Raw genomic sequence first — 16501 nt, 5'->3', positions numbered from 1 at the left:
TATTGATCACAACTCTCCTGAGATTTTAGATTGCCATGCACTCACTATTTGTTATTTGATATCTTGCTCCATTTCGGTGCATCTGAAATATTAGTTCAAAGCTACAAAAGCCTCATATAAAAGGTAATAAAATACAATGGCCAATCATGTTATTTGATCATTCTATGACTGAAGTAATAAATTATTATAGCATTACAGCATAACTCAACACACTCAGTTACATCTTGGCTCCATGTAATATTTTGAATTTCATTTTCCATTCTCTGCCAAAAGAATAAGATTTACCAAGAGACTGAGACTTAGTGACCACATTCTGATCTTCACATAAATCCCTAACTGTCTAAGCTTAATGGCAGATCAGTTGTTGTATTTCACAATTACCCCAGAAAGTTTTATCAATCCAATGTACTTCCATTTCTTCTTTAAAAATCACTTGAGGGGCAGCTAGATGGCACAGTGGATAGAGCATCAGCCCTGAAATCAGGATGACCTGAGTTCAAATCTGTTTTTAGACACTTACCACTTCCTAGCTGTGTGACCCTGGGCAAGTCACTTAACATCAATTTCCTCAGCAAAAAGAAAAGAAAAGAAAAGAAAAATCACTTAAAAAATACCCATTGAGTTAAAGATATATAGATTGATAGATCCATTTGTCTCTTTTAAAAAATAAAATTTTGAATATAATGCCACAATTTCATAATTTAAAAATGAGATCAGACCTAAAGCATGGGTGTATCCCACATTACAATTGCTTACTTGTATCTAATTCTGTTCCAAAAACCTGTGAAATTTTTCCTAACACCAAGCAGAAGCAATCCTGTTGCCCAAGCTCTTCAACTCAGAAAGCAAGATCATATTTGTTAAGTATTTAATGTTCTGTAACTCTGCCGTAACTAATGGAAATTCTCTTCTCGGAAATTGAGTGGGAAAGACATTCCTGTATAGTATGTCATTTCCAGACAATGTTCTCTTAATTTTTTAATGCAACTATTATTTTGATTTATAATTGCATTGAAGGGGTTCTTCTTAATTCTTGTAGGAATATATTCTTTGTCATTAGCAAAATTATCCTTAACTCTCTAGAAAGGATGCTTCTTGTATATATTTAATAATGTAATGCATAATTTAGGAGGGTAGGACTCTTTAACCATATAAATCTGAATTTTTACTTGTGATGCTGAAAAGGTTAGCCCTGATAATTCCAGAACATAATAAGTTTGATTTTATGTGTGCAGGTGTGTATGTTTGTCACATGGCTTTAAAAAAAAGAAAATGACATTTTTCATCATTGGTGCTTTAGTACATTGTAATTTTGAACTGTTGCTGCTTTTAAATACATAATGCTAGTTTCTCTGCTTGCTTCTTTTAGAAAACTTGTTAAATCATGGTAACTCTATCATTGATATTTGTCAGTGGCTAAAAAAAAATCAACCTTCTGTCAACTAATAAATTATAATCTGATGATGCATATATTCAAAATAAAGATGAAGATAAATGGCAAATTTTGGGGTTTTATTATTTTTAGATATAATTTCTATAGATGTTTTAGCTCTTACATGGTAGCAACTGATAAATAATTTTTTAAAAGACCTATTAATTCCATTAACCAAGAAATAGATCAAAATTTCTGATCTATTAACTATAGATAAATCAGTATTGAAAGGCTGTTTTTCCATTATAAAACATTAAATTAGTGGAAAAATACTAGAATGGGATACTGAAAAACTACTTAAGTTATAGCTTCATTATTCTTATATTTTGTGACTTTGCTTAGGTCAGTTGAACTCACTGAGCATCTGTTTCTATATCTGTACTATCTACATGCTAAGATTTGAAAAGAATCGAATGAGTTAAACTACGGAAAACAATATATATTCATATTACCTTATATTTGAGCTTTTTAATTGATGCTTAATTGACATATCATTACTGATAATAAGATATTTTCTTTATGATAATGAAGCATAATGGTATTATGGATTGAGTCCTTGCCTCATAGTCAGAAAGACAGAAGTTCAAGTTGCAGACAATGAAACTATTAAGCAAGTCATTCAACATCTCAGTTTAGTTCCACAGACAATTCTAAGTATATAAATTTAGAAGCAGGTATTTGGTAGAAGGAATTTTCTTCTTTAGGAATTACCTATACCTATAAAATTATAGGTTCAGTATAAATAATATTAATAAGAAGAACAAGAAGAGATAAATACTTCAAGATTACTTATTTCATTGGTATGGTTATTCCTTCAAATGATGCAAAGCTTGATATATGATATGCTTGAAAAATATATCACCCAGTGGCCAGTGAAGTGATAAACTAAAAGAACACTAAGTGGCATAGTAAAGTTCTGTACATGAACATACAAGAAAACTCTGAAAGACCTGTGTTTGAATCCATATTCAGACACTGATAGATTTATGTGAACCTGGAAAAGGCACTTAACTTCTCTCAAATATCATTTTCCTCATTTTCGAAATGGAAATAATAATAATAAAATAATAGCAACTACTTCATAAGGTTGCTGTGAGGATTTATTTACACATATTTTTATGGCTATAGATTTACTGAGATACAAAATGAGACTATGGATATATAATAATATCTAAGTTTATATACATATATTATAAGTTCATCTACATAGATATACATTTACATACATTTATCTATATATAACATATTCATCAAATTAGAACATATTAGAACATATATGTACATATGCATGCACAATATGTTTTAAAAATATTATTGATATTAAGATTAATGATAATAATAATAATCTTTCCGATGTTAGCTACGTTAATCTTAAAATGATAGACCTAGAGTTTATTGTCAGGCCCCTCCACAACATCAATCCAATTAATGGATCTTGTTTGTACTTCTCTGGCATGACTTCTAAGAATTTAGTTTCTCCCCCAACCTTCCCAACACCACAATATGGAATCAAAAGCTTTAAAAAAGGATTTCTATAATGAAATGTTGCTGTTATTGCTTAGTTCTTACTGATTTTGTTATATTGATAGGACACTGAGCAAAAATTCTAAAATTCCTCTAATCTTCTAAAATGAAGCATGGTGATAGGATCATCTTTCTGAGTTCAGATCAGCTTCAGACATGTACTAGCCGTATGTCCTTGGGCAAGTCATTTAACCATGTTTGCCTCAGTTTCCTCTTCTGCAAAATAAGCTGAAGAAGAAAACTGCAAACTATTCCAGTATCTTTGCCGAGAAAACCTCAAATGTGGTTATGCAAAATGGGACATGATTACAAAACAATTAAACAACAAAAGCAGCTACAACAAAGGTAAAGAGTTAATTAGAAAGAAATTATTATTTTCAGTATGCTTCTAAGATAAAAGTTTTTTTTCAAGTTATACAAGGAGTCTCAAAACCTAAAAAATAAGAAACAAAACACAATTCAAAAAAGAACAAAGGAAATGAATAGACAATACTTAAGAGAAAATATTTAAGTCACTATTGAGGAAAAAATGCTCCAGAGGACTAATAATTAAATAAATGTAAATTAATGCAATGCTGAGGTGCTACTTCAGACCTCTCCCTAAAAGTGATGCAATAAAAAGGAAAAATAAGGGCAAGTGACAAAATTTTGTAGGTGCTGAGAAAGTAGGAAAAATGATGTATTGTTTCAGAGTTGTGAATTAATTTAACCATTCTGAAAAGAAATTTAGAACTATGTTTCCAAAGGCACTAACCTGTATAACTAGCCTATGTTTCCAAAGGTACTAACTTTTTTTTGGCCCTTAACCCCTTGATAGAATTACTATGTCTATATTTCTAAAGCAATAAAAGGAAGAAGGAAAGGACTCAATTATAGATAGAAAGATAAATAGATCAACACATAGAAAGAAAGAGAAAGAAAGAAAGGTAGAAAGGAAAGAAGGAAAGAAGGAAGAAGGAAGGAAGGAAGGAAAGAAGGAAAGAAGAAAGGAAGGAAGGGGCACAAAGGAAGAAAGAGAAATAAAGAAAGAAAGAGAAAGACAAAAATTTACACCATTTTATGGTAGCAATAATTGGAAACTCTATCAATCAAAAGAGGAATGCCTAAACAAATTATGACATATAAATATAATGGAATACTATTGTATTATAAAATGTAATGAAACAGAAAAAAATTTCAGAGAAATCTGGGAAGATTTTCATGAAATCAAGGATAGTGAAGTAAACAGAACTAGAAGAAAAAAATATAACTGAAATCATATAAATCAAAACATAACTTTAAAAGACTAAAGATATCTGATCAACCATGATATTAAAGTGATGGTGATAAAAAATGTTAACTACCTTTTGAAAGAGAGCTAACCAACTCAACATGCAGAACAAAAGATACTTTTTTTTTTATTAGAGCTAACAAGGGCATTTGATTTACTTACCTATATCTATTTGTAATGAGTTTTTTTTTTCTTTTTACAGTATGATTTAGAAGATGAAAGGAAGAAAAATAAATTTATATTGGCTGAAAAAGTAAAATTTAATTTAAAAAGCATACCATCCCAACTAGAAACAATAATATTATAATAAAACTATTATAGGCCTGAGATAAAAGACCCTTGGTTTGTATAAATTCAGATGCAGTGCCTCCTAATAGAAGCGAGCTCTCTTAGATTTTTCATATACATTGAACTAGCCTGAGCAAATACCTGGTATCATTACAAATAGTGTAAAGACAGAAATATAAAGTTCATCCAAGTATAGGAAACATCACACTTTCTGCTGTCCCAAACTGATGCAATCCAATCACTGTCAAGAAGTACATAGATAAATTTATGGACAACAAAAAAAAATATCACTTTTTCCCACAAGTTTTAAAGATCCAACTTAAAGTTAGTTAAGCAATCAAAATACAATAAAATTTCTATAAGAGCTAAAATAATGATCAAGAAGACATGAATCAAACCAAATCCTCCAGAGATTATTCTAAATTTATAAGACATATGACCTTCTAATTATAATTTCTGAAATATTTAGTGCATAAGTGGAATGTTATATATAGTAATTAATCAAATTATAGAAGTGGGAAGCCATCATAAGGTGGCATCAATTAGAATTTTTTGCTTTGGGATACCAATCTCTAAAAGATTTCTTTTCCAATAAAAGAATTTAGTTAAGGACCTGGCCAACAGGCCTGTCATCATTTAAGTTATAAAGATATTGATTTTAAAAGCTACCAAGAAATTTCTTAATTGAGATTGAAGATATTTTTCTTTTTTTTATTATAGCTTTTTATTTACAAGATATATGCATGGGTAATTTTTCAGCACTGACAATTGCAAAACCTTTTGTTCCAACTTTTCCCCTCCTTCCTCCCACACCCTCCCCCAGATGGCAGATTGACCAATACATGTTTGAAGATATTTTTATAAGATCTTCTTACTCCAAGTTAATTTTTGTGTTGATGGCTCACTTTGGCATACCTATGATACAGTCTGCAATATATCTGTTTAATATTCAGTCTTACTAGGTTGTTTCATTATGTGGGAACAGTCGAATGGAAAATATTTCATTAATTTTGCTCTTGGAAAAATGCTGAAAAGATTGAAATGGGCTTAACTTAGTGTACTTCATGCCATGCTATGTTTTAGTAGGAGATGGTCCTGGTGCTTTTAGCTAAATCAGACAAATGCTCTTGGCAAAATTCAGTGTTATAAAAATGCTATGTTACATGTAGTGCCTGGCACACATAGAACTTGCCTCTCCACTGAAAGCAATAATGAACAATTTTTAACTGTATATTTCTAGTGAAGCCCATTATTAGCAAAGGGGTTGACAAAAAGTGAAGGTTTTCTCAGCTGGAAGATGGCACAAAAGGAACCTAGAAAGCAAAAATCTAGTGGTGTGGGGAAAGTCCTACAACTTTGGAATCCCAGTAGCAGACATACACATAAGAGCAATAGGCATTCATTTGAAAGAGAAGGGCATCTTTCTGAAAAACTGAATATATTCATCAGCAGTTGTAACTTGCTTGGCCAAATTGTACACTTCTGTGTGGACAGAATTTGCTGTTATACTAGGATCTGATGAATATATCCTCTTTCCATTTCCTCTCACTCTTCTGTCTTGTCACTGGCACTTCTTTTCCTCTAGCATTTTCTGCTCTTTGAAAATCTTGCTTATTTGCTTAAATATATCATTCTCTTTTTAATTTCCAAAAATTATTTTCTGCTTTCTTATTCCCTCAAATACCACAAGTTGAGAAAGAATACATGCATCTGCTGTGTATGGCACTAACAGGTCAGCTTTCCGTTATCATAGGTAATGGAATTGTTGCTTTTCCTCTGAGTGTTCCCTAAAGAGTCCTCAAAAACAAGATGAGAGTGATTTTATGAGACATTTTCTAAGAAATTGTTGTTTCAATAGTCCAATCTATGGCATAATTAGAATGAAAGAAACAAAGGGAGTGAGTGGATTCATGTTTGAGTGAAATAAGTAGAGGAGAGGAAATATTAGAAGGAAGTAGAACTTATAATGGATCAAACTATCAATTTTGGCTCAGCATCTTGGCCATATTTGTGTTTATTTGTGTGTGTGTGTGTGTGTGTGTGTGTGTGTGTGTGTGTGACAAATAACAACAACTATGAGAAGGCTATGTAGTTATTGGTCCATCACTGGTCAATAGAAGACATGGAAGGAATATCTTGTGGAGGAAATTTTTAAAATGACCTAAAATAGATATGTACTTTCCCAAATATAAAGTCTTAGTAGTAGGAAGAGAAGATTGTTCCATCAATGGATAATTAGGCTTCAGCTTTCTCTCTTAGGCCTTTCTTTGTTGCAGTTAAAGTGTCAAAATGCAAACGATCAACTATGTAACACATGAATAATGCCATCAGTTTTCAGCCACTTTACAGGTAGTGTATTGTAAGGAATTAATGAATATGGGAATTTTCCCTCAGTGATAGAAGGGGCCGTTTCAAAGTTTATTAGATATTGATATTTGACTTCTGAAAAACCAAGCAAGCATAGTGGGTCCACTGCACATCTGTCATTATTGATTGGACTTCAAGGTTTTCTTTTTTAAATGAGTGGGTATTTAATAGGACAACATCTGTTTGTTTTAAACAAACAAAAAACAAAGCAAAACAAAAAATGGGTTAGTAATTAGACATTCATGTAAAATATCAGGATGACCTTAATAAATTTTGCAAAACCTCTCATTTATTTTCCCCCTTCTTCAGGACATACATACTATTATTTACTTAATAAATACTCTAAACTTACAAGCAAAATATAAATCTGTTGATCGATCAACAAGCATTTATTAAGCACTCATTTGCCATTTGGGAGGGATACAAAACAGGCAAAACCACAAATCTCACCCTCGAGGATTTCTCATTTTAATGGGACAATATGAAATAAGACATAAAAATAAATATGTATATTATATTCATCTATATGTATTTATGTATATATGTTTATATACATAGTAAAGAATTAGTACTATTATTGTATTTAATTCTTATACCATTCAGATAAAAAGTTGTAACAAAAGTTGTAACAAAATTACCTAATATCAAAAGAAAGGAAATAAATACATGAGTAACTTTTTGATTGAAGGGGGTCCTACATTGGTATCAGGAGTACTCACTGTTAAAACTCTTCCCTTCAATTCAAATTAGGAAATAATCCATAATATATATTCTTAGTCTGTGGCTTGGTACATTAAAATGATAAGTGATTTGCTCATGCTCATGCAGTTAGCAAAAAGTCAGAGGCAGAACTTGAACCAAGTTCCTTGTGACACCAAAGTCCTCTCTCTACCTTATGTTGCCTTTTTGGCAACATAGAAAAACAAGAAATGATTCACTGCAGTTTCTGAACTTTTATAGCTAAGTTTAAGTAATGGCCATATTCAAATGTGTGACGCCATTGTCATAGATTTTCATATATACAGGACCATTCAGTCTGTTGCTGAATTTTTTTAAAGCTATGCATTGATGTGAGATGCATCATTTTGAAAAATGAATTCACCCTCTCTTTCTCTCCTGTCACTTTTGCCGTGATTCACATAAATAATATCACACAGTTCAGTGGTGTGCATGCTGAAAGCATGGGGTTCCAAATGTCAGGGACAAGAGGCACAGTTCCACGCACATAGAGAGATACAGGGAGCCTTTCATTACTTTCTGAAAGACTCAATTTGTCTAATTTACCATAGACATGAGCCCCTAAGAGTTCTTGTACAAATTTCACACAAAGGACACTACATACTTCAAAAGTATAAAATAAATATGATATGACTTACCCTAACCTCTTTTCCAGTAACTCCTGCATTCATTCACTCATCATTTCTAAAGAAAGAAAAAAAAGAAAGTACTTATTGCTAGTATGCTTACCAGTTATATAATTCTATACGACATATGATTCAAAACTTAACTGCTGAGTGTCAGCTTTCTTTTTGATCTCTGACATGTTGCTGAATTCTGTTTTAATAGTTGTTATCATTAACCATACACTTTACCAGTTGCAGACCAAAGTAGACAGGGACACATCTGTTCAGAAAACCTTGAATGCTCTTTTTCCCCCCACCATCTTTTATAAATTAAGGATCTATCTCTCCTTAGGCTTTGATTCTAGTATAATTTTTTTGATCTGAAATTTTTTTGGAGTACTTAAAAAAATTCTACTAAATAAGTTGGAAAAAGTTAAGATATGCACCCGCTTTAATGTCTAAACTAAAATCACTCATTCCAAGTGTGTATTTACCATTTTTTTCATTTACTCTTATTGCTTTAATCATCAAAACTAAACATATCTACATTAATAAAAAAAAAAGATGGGGGAAGAAAATATGCCATCAACCAACTAGATGGAATTCAAACTAAAAAATTAATTTTATATTTTTGACAAAAATATCTGCACCTCAGCAAAAGGGGATGGGAAAGGGAATGATCCCATAGCTATTGTTTAAAAGCATAAAGTTTATTTCAAGGATGGGTTTGACCAAAATGTAAGGCAGCTCAGTATGATGTAAAGAAAACCAAATGCAGGGAATTGAGATGGCCAGGGTTTCAGTTCCTTATCTGAATCCTTGCATTGGTGAAATAATAAGTCTGGTGTACACATAGACACATTACACACAGACACTCATGTGTTTGTATATATAGGCATACATATATATGTTACCACATATATACATATAGACACATAAATACATGTAAATACATATACACAAGCATGTTTATATCACATATAGAGAATGTATACATATAAGTACATGTATTAATTCTTATACTATTATATGTTGCAAACCAAATCTATTTCATATGTACATATGAAATACAAGTTAATTTTTCTTTAAAATATATATAGATTTATTAATAGCTCAGACAAAAAGTGACATGAGAACAAGTAGAAACTGACTTCAAAGAAATAATTTGAAATTGTTAAGGTTCATTAAATATTGGTGTTAGCTCTTTCCTAATTGTACTTTTATTCTAAGCCACAGTTGAAAAGGCCTTGTATTGACCCATTGCTATCAGAACTAACAAGTTAATAAATGTCAAAGAGGAACTGTTTCGAGTAAAGTAGACATCAGACACCAGGAAAACAAAAAGTTGGCTGAGTTGTTTTCTCCTATCATATCTTGACAGGGGGGAAACTAATGAAAGCTCTACCAAGAACTGTACTTAAGGCAAAAATGAATTTATATGAAATACTTGGTTCTAAGGCAATTAGAGTTTCATTTATAGCAGCTTGTTACCAAAGTAGTGCCAACAGTGCTTATTAATTAAAGGTGTTGTTTCATCCTCAGCCCCTTTGTGAAGAAAGTGAGAATTAACCTTCTATTGCTTGGGAGTTGAAGTTTTCTAATCATTTTTAAATGGAGGGTGACTAGCTTAGTCACCTCTCTACCCTTTTGCACACAGGCAGCCCACCTTGCAAATAGCTTGTGAAGGCCCTTTCACTCTACATGCCAGATAGAACCCTGTGCTCCTCCTTTTCCCCACCCCCTGCCATGGGATTTTGATTTATTTTGCACATCAGCCAGAATCTTTGCCAGGGTTCTTTTAAAGTGACTTTGCTCTTCACTTTCAAAGGATGTGTTGTTTCACTTTCCTCAAGAAGCTCTGTACATCAAGGAAAATAACATCAAGTGATAGAGGTTCAAACGGATTTCTAATCTTTACAGCCCTTCAGTACTTATATTTAAAAAAGTGAGGCATAATTTATTTCTGATGAAACTGAGTTGCTCAGCTCTCTGTTAATAGGATCCTTAGGGCAAAAAAGGGTACAGACAGAACCATCATAAAGAGAAGAAAGCACTATACTTCTTTTTTTTTCTGTCCTAGAAACAATAAAATAATTATGTTTGCTATGATTATTGCACTTTTGTGATAAATTCCTTTTTTTTCATAAATGAACAATGGATCTAGGTGGTCCAGAACATTAATACAACCCAAGAAAAGCGCAGTGTCCTCATTCCCCTCAAATAATCAGATTCATTCATGTTGTTGTAGTAAGTCATATTGCATCATTTACAAAGTTAAAGGTTCAGTGTACCTTTTTCCTCTTTTCTCCTTTTTGACTCCTTTCCATGACAGCCAGTATATTTTCTACCAAAAGAAGATCTGTGCCAGGTATATAAAATTCATGTTGGAAAACCATGGCACACTTTTCATATAAGGAAAAAACAACCACAACAAGTTTTGAAACTTGTGATAAAGACATATGTTTCAATTGGTTCACATAGTCAAAGGGATACTTCAATATCTCAAATAGCCATTATGAATGGACAGAACAGTAATCTAAAAAAGTCTCTTCAGAAAAGCAGTGGTAGTCCAACTGCTTCATTATGAAGTTATGAAGATAGCCTTAGTAAGTACAGTATTAAAACGGCCTTCAATTCTTCAAATTCTCATAATCTTCTCATAAAAAATAATGCAAGACATGACATACAATAACATAGTGCTGAAGTGAATGGCATACAGTAAGAGCTTGAGGCTAGTACTGCATCTCCCTCCTGTGAGAAGTATCACCATTTATTATGACTCATTAAAATTTAATTTGGTATGGCATATTTAAAAGGTCATTTTATAAAATGGCATTTTGTAGCCAAAATTACTGCTTGGCTAAATACTCTGAAAAAAAAAAAAACCTCTTACTGATTTATTATTTTAAATTTTTATTGACAAAAAACTTTTCCTTTAATCTTTTGCCAATGAGCAAAATTATTCTTCTTTCTAAATGATCCAGCTGACATGATATTTTAGTTGATTTTATATTACACACATTAAAATGAGGCAAGACTTAAAAATGTATGTAATTGCAAAAATTGAAACATTGACAAAGTTTATCTGAAAATAGTTTTCATTTGCTTTTATGATAATAAGGTATATTTCTGAAAGAGTAAAGATTATTTTACAAGAAATCAATATGACTTCAAATTTGATTAACATGATTGTGCAACTGTAAAGAATTTGGAGACAATGGTAATCTTGCTTTCAGAAGTGTTTTATTCTTTTAAAAAAGTTGCATATACTATAAATGTATTCATAGTCAACATAATAACAGTATTTTGACTCTGTGACAAAAATATATCTGAATAACTAAAGAGACAATAAACTTTGCTTTTGGAAGAGTTTGTTTTTTTTATAGTCAAAAGAAAGCAAGATTTTATCTAGTAGGCAAAAAAAATTATGCTACTGAACAAATAGATTTTTTTAGTAATTTATTTTGCATTTATTCAGAATCGTTGTATATATTGACTTTATATATTTAAGGAATTCAAAGATCATTAAGGAAAAGATAGTGAGCTTCTTTCTTTCACTTTCTTTTTCAAATCTATTTTCATAGTTACTACTATGTCATTGATGTGCTTAAGAATCTTTGTGAGTTCCCTAATTTCTCCCCCTAATTCCTCGTGATCTTAACATAGTGATCATCAACACTTTTTACAAATCACATTTTAAAAATTCAACTAATTTTTAAATTCTAAGTTTTATTTTATGTATTTAATGTGTTATTTTAAGAGAAGATCCATAAATTCCATTAGAATGCTAAAAATGTCCATCATATACACATATCACATAGAAACATTAATAATTCCTGCTTAGGATAAAATAGATAATCCTCTATTTGATTTTTAAGGTTTTCACAATTTAAGTGCAATCTTTGTCTTCAAACTGATTTCTCATCATTTCCTGGCATTCACTACATTAAAACCAAAATATACTATACATGTACAAGCCAATGTGTCATTACTTACACATGCTGCTCCCCTCCTCCCATGCTTGTATTGCTTTCCTTATTCACTTCCACCTCAAAAAAATCCCTAGCTCCTTCAAGGTAAAGCTAAAGTACCTACTACAAAAGACCTTTCCTGATTCCCAAAAAACTTAGTATTTTCTCCCATACCAAATTTCTTTGGTTTTAAATATAAATTCTTATTGGTCTATTTTCTTTCCCTAGAATTATCCTGGTATCTTTCTCTCTACCCTTCACAGAGAGCCATACTTTATTGTTTTTTAAAAAGATTTTTTTTAATTATAGAAAATGTTCTATTCTAATCAATCACATTTTTCACTGTCTTTTGTTTTATGATTGTTCTTTAAATTTACATTGTTGCAGTCTGTAAATAATATTTTGCTGGCTCTGCTTCTTTTTTGCATTACTTGGACTAAAACTCTTTTTCTTGTAATTAATATTAATGTATTTATATACATGTTCTTCCTTCCTCTCCTTGTAGAATGTAGCATTTTGAAGGTAGGAATTATTTTATGATTTTTTAAAATTTTATCTTCTTTGTCCAGCTAAGTGCCAGGTATATGGTGTGTTCAAAGATGCTTGTTGAATTGGATTGAATGGAGTTTAAAGAATTTAGTATTTTAATGGAGGTAAGGCTAGAGAACAAGTCCAAATAAGAATTCAAGGGACTGTACATATATGTTAAGGTAAAAGAGGAAGGTATGATGGATGAAATTGAAGTAGGAAGAGTACTGAACAAGAAGGCTGCATCACCAGGTCAGGTAAAACTACTAAGGACATGACTGTATTCATGAATTTAGCATATGAAAAAATTCAGAGGATCACTTTCCTCAATTCTGTCCCCAGTAATACTAAATGTAGTCAATTAAAACTAAACTTAATAACATTATACCTTGATAGTATTTTCTTTTGAATATTCCATGAACTCTCAGAAAATAGAAGCTTATGGTGCTGCGAAGAATTCAGTTTCTTACTCCTGATGATAGCACTATGTTTTTTTTTTCCTCCCAATTCCTATGATTCACTCCAGTAGTGGCATTATTATCAAAGTGTTGGATAAGCTGTTGTTTATTGCACTTTCCAACCAACCACAGCTAAGCTAACAAATAAATACTGTCAGAAAAAACAGGATCTCCTTAAGAATAATCATAACAAATGAGAACTCTGAAGTTATACCTATGTGGAGGCAACTCCCTATCAATAAATCAGGTATTTATTAAAGCTTCATTATTTGCTAGGCACTCTCCTAAGTGGTGGTGATAAAACAATTAAATAATCCCCATTTGTAGGGTATTGCATTTTGATGGCAAAAGACAAATATACACACATTATATCATGTAGATATCAAATTAATTAATAATAATATATTCAAAATAGTTACATATAAAATAGTTTGGAAGTAAAGAGACCCACTCTTGGGAAGATAAGGAAAGTATTTATTTAGAATACTGTTTCTATACTGAAGCTTAAAGAAAGGGACTCACAGAAGAAGGACTAAAATTCATTGTTATCAAGTGCTAAAATTTACTAGTTGGCACAGTGGATAGAGTGTTGGGCCTGGAGTCAGGAAGACTCATCTTTCTGTGCTCAATTCTGATCTCAGACATTTACTAGCTGTACAACCCTGGGCACTAAGTTTCCTCATCTATAAAAATGAGCTGGAGAAGAAAATGATAAACCATTACAGTATTTTCCCACAAAAAAATTAAAACACCTAAATGAAATCCCAAAGAGTCAAATATGACAATAACAACAAGGGAAAAAAAATCTATCAGACTAGGACTAAGATTAATTGGAGAGCAAGTGTTGTGGGGATTAAGATGCTCCTCAGTAAGTAACTCTAACATTTTTGCCAAAAAAAGAAAAAATGCATCTAAAGTACAAGGCTTGTAAGGATATATTTTGAACCCATCCACCCTTGCACTGCCAGAATTCTATATGAAAGCAAGTCCAAGACCACAGTTATATAATATTCCATCCTCTAAATATCTTAAAGAGGTATCATGGAGTGAAAGAGATGGTCTGGAGTCAGAGAGACTTAAATTTAAGTCTCAACCCATATACATACTACATTAGTGATTATATGATACTGGATACTATTTAACTTCCAGTATCACAGTCAATTCTCCAACACTACGAATAAAATAATTAATATTGTCTTGTTAAAGGGATTTCCCTTACAATAATTTTTCTACAATGCTGCAGTTACAAGAAAAGGAAGAGACATATAAAGAAAAAAGAGAAAGAGCAAAAGAAAAAAGAGAGACTCTTAAAGAGAGAAAAAAGTAAAGTAAACAAGCAAAGAGAAAAAGGAGAAAGAAGGGAAGGAAATAGGGAAAGATGAAGAGAAAGAAAAAGAAAGACAAAATAAAGGAAGGAAGGAGGGAAGAGAAGAAAAATAAAAAGAGTAAATTATAAGGAAGCAAGGGAGAAAAAATGAGAAAGAAGGGAAGAAAGAAAAATGTAAGAGAAAAAAGAAAGAGAAAGATTATATGGAAATGTAGTGATATTGAGTTCAACTATTTTCTACTAACTACACTGACTATTCTGTCCTAACTTCTGACATTTCTTCTTCCTTGTTTCTTTCTATTTGATAGTTTCTTTCCCTCCTTATCTGCCTCTTAACATGCTGAAAAATAAATTCTTGTCACACTGATACAAATTTGTCAGACTAATCCTAAATTTCAAAGAATACAAATTTAGGGTATAAGTAGCATGCTCCTACTTCCTCCTGTTATATTTTTAACATGTCCAACTTAGACCCTAACTCCTCAGCCTGGCTTCAACTCTATGCCAGTAACTCTATTTTCATAGTGCATTTTGGATAATGGGCCAATTTTATTTTGAAAAAAAATTCCTGTAATATTCTTGAACTTTTACCAGCATCATATTATTGCGCGCGCTCTCTCTCTCTCTGTCTCTCTCTCTCTCTCTCTCCTTCTTCTTCTTCTTCCTCTCTCTCCTCCCCCCCCCTATCAATATAAATATGGATTTCCCCTGAGATTAACATATTACTTAAATTCCTTTACAATGGAGGCTTTTCTTTATCCCACTTTCCCTAATTCATAAGACTGGAAGACAGATATCAGAATAGCGAGGTTCCAATCTTAGTTCTTCTAATTTCTGCCAGTATGACTTTGAGCTCATTATTAACCTCTTTGAGCCTGCTTCCTCATCAGCAAAATGAAGGGGAGATGTGATGATTTTAAGGTCTTTTGCTTGCTTTGCATTCTATGAACCTACCTTTTACCCTCCTCCCCAACAATGCTTTTTAAAATTCATTCTTCTGTTACTATCTTTCAACAACTTTTTGTCCTTCAAAATTCACACAATTTTATTACGCCATCTTCATCACATCCTCATTGTTGTCATATATCAATATCCTGGACAAGTTCCCACCTTCCTCAATGATTTTAGCATCTGGCACATTAGCTTCATTTCTATCCCATCCAATTACATCATCCTCAGCAACATTAATATCCATATTAATGACCTCAGATTTCCTTAACTTCTTTAACTCCAGTGACCTCCATTTTTACTCCACTTCAGTTAGACATCTACTATCACCTAGTTGTGCTTTTCCTCTAAGACTTTAAATTCTGAAAATTCTGTCCTATGACCACAAAAGAATCACAAATTGTTAACGTTGGACATTTATTTAACAGAGTTTCCTAGTATAGATGAGCAAACTATGTAAAGAAAGATGAAGTGACTTGCCCAGAGTCAGAAGTATTTGAAGGGTTATTACCTGAACTCCCACTTATTTTGTTTGACTTCAAAGAATCAAACAAGAAGTAGAAGTTGCTGAGAGATAAACTTAGGTTCCCTATAAGGAAAAGTTTCCTAACAATTAGAGTTATCTAAAAGTAGAGTGGGCTATTTTCAAAGTAGGGTTTATTCCTTTTTTAGAGATTTTCAAATAAAGGCTGGGTGACATTTTCTTGTAGAGAGTGGATTCTGGTTCAGATATATGTTAAATTAGTACTCTGAGGTCATTTCCAAGTCTGAGATTTCACAACAATCCTTTCAAGACATTTCTTTATCAGTCTATTTCTACAGTGCATCTTCAATTTTCCACTTCAACTGGCTCCTTGCTTTCTTCCTACACACAATTAAGGTTTCTACTAACTTTTTTATTGTTCTTGTTGCTTATCCCAAGCACCTAAACAATTCCTCTACAAAGAATATTTTTTCAAAAAAATTAGCAAAAATTATTTAATATACTGACTGTGATTGACAGAATATGTCACTTTCTATTTTCTTAGTTTATCATTATCTAATA

At 31.8% G+C, this 16501-nt stretch overlaps 1 pseudogene; it reads right to left on the bottom strand.

Annotated features, from left to right (window-relative positions):
• The window catches only part of LOC100916512, a 99910-nt pseudogene extending 84207 nt beyond the window's left edge, over window positions 1-15703 (bottom strand).
• Window positions 15704-16501: the final 798 nt, after the last annotated feature.

This window comes from Sarcophilus harrisii, chromosome 2, assembly GCF_902635505.1.
Source record: "Sarcophilus harrisii chromosome 2, mSarHar1.11, whole genome shotgun sequence".
In the NCBI taxonomy this organism is placed as follows: Eukaryota; Metazoa; Chordata; class Mammalia; order Dasyuromorphia; family Dasyuridae; genus Sarcophilus; species Sarcophilus harrisii.
This window is presented reverse-complemented; position numbering and strand designations above follow the sequence as displayed.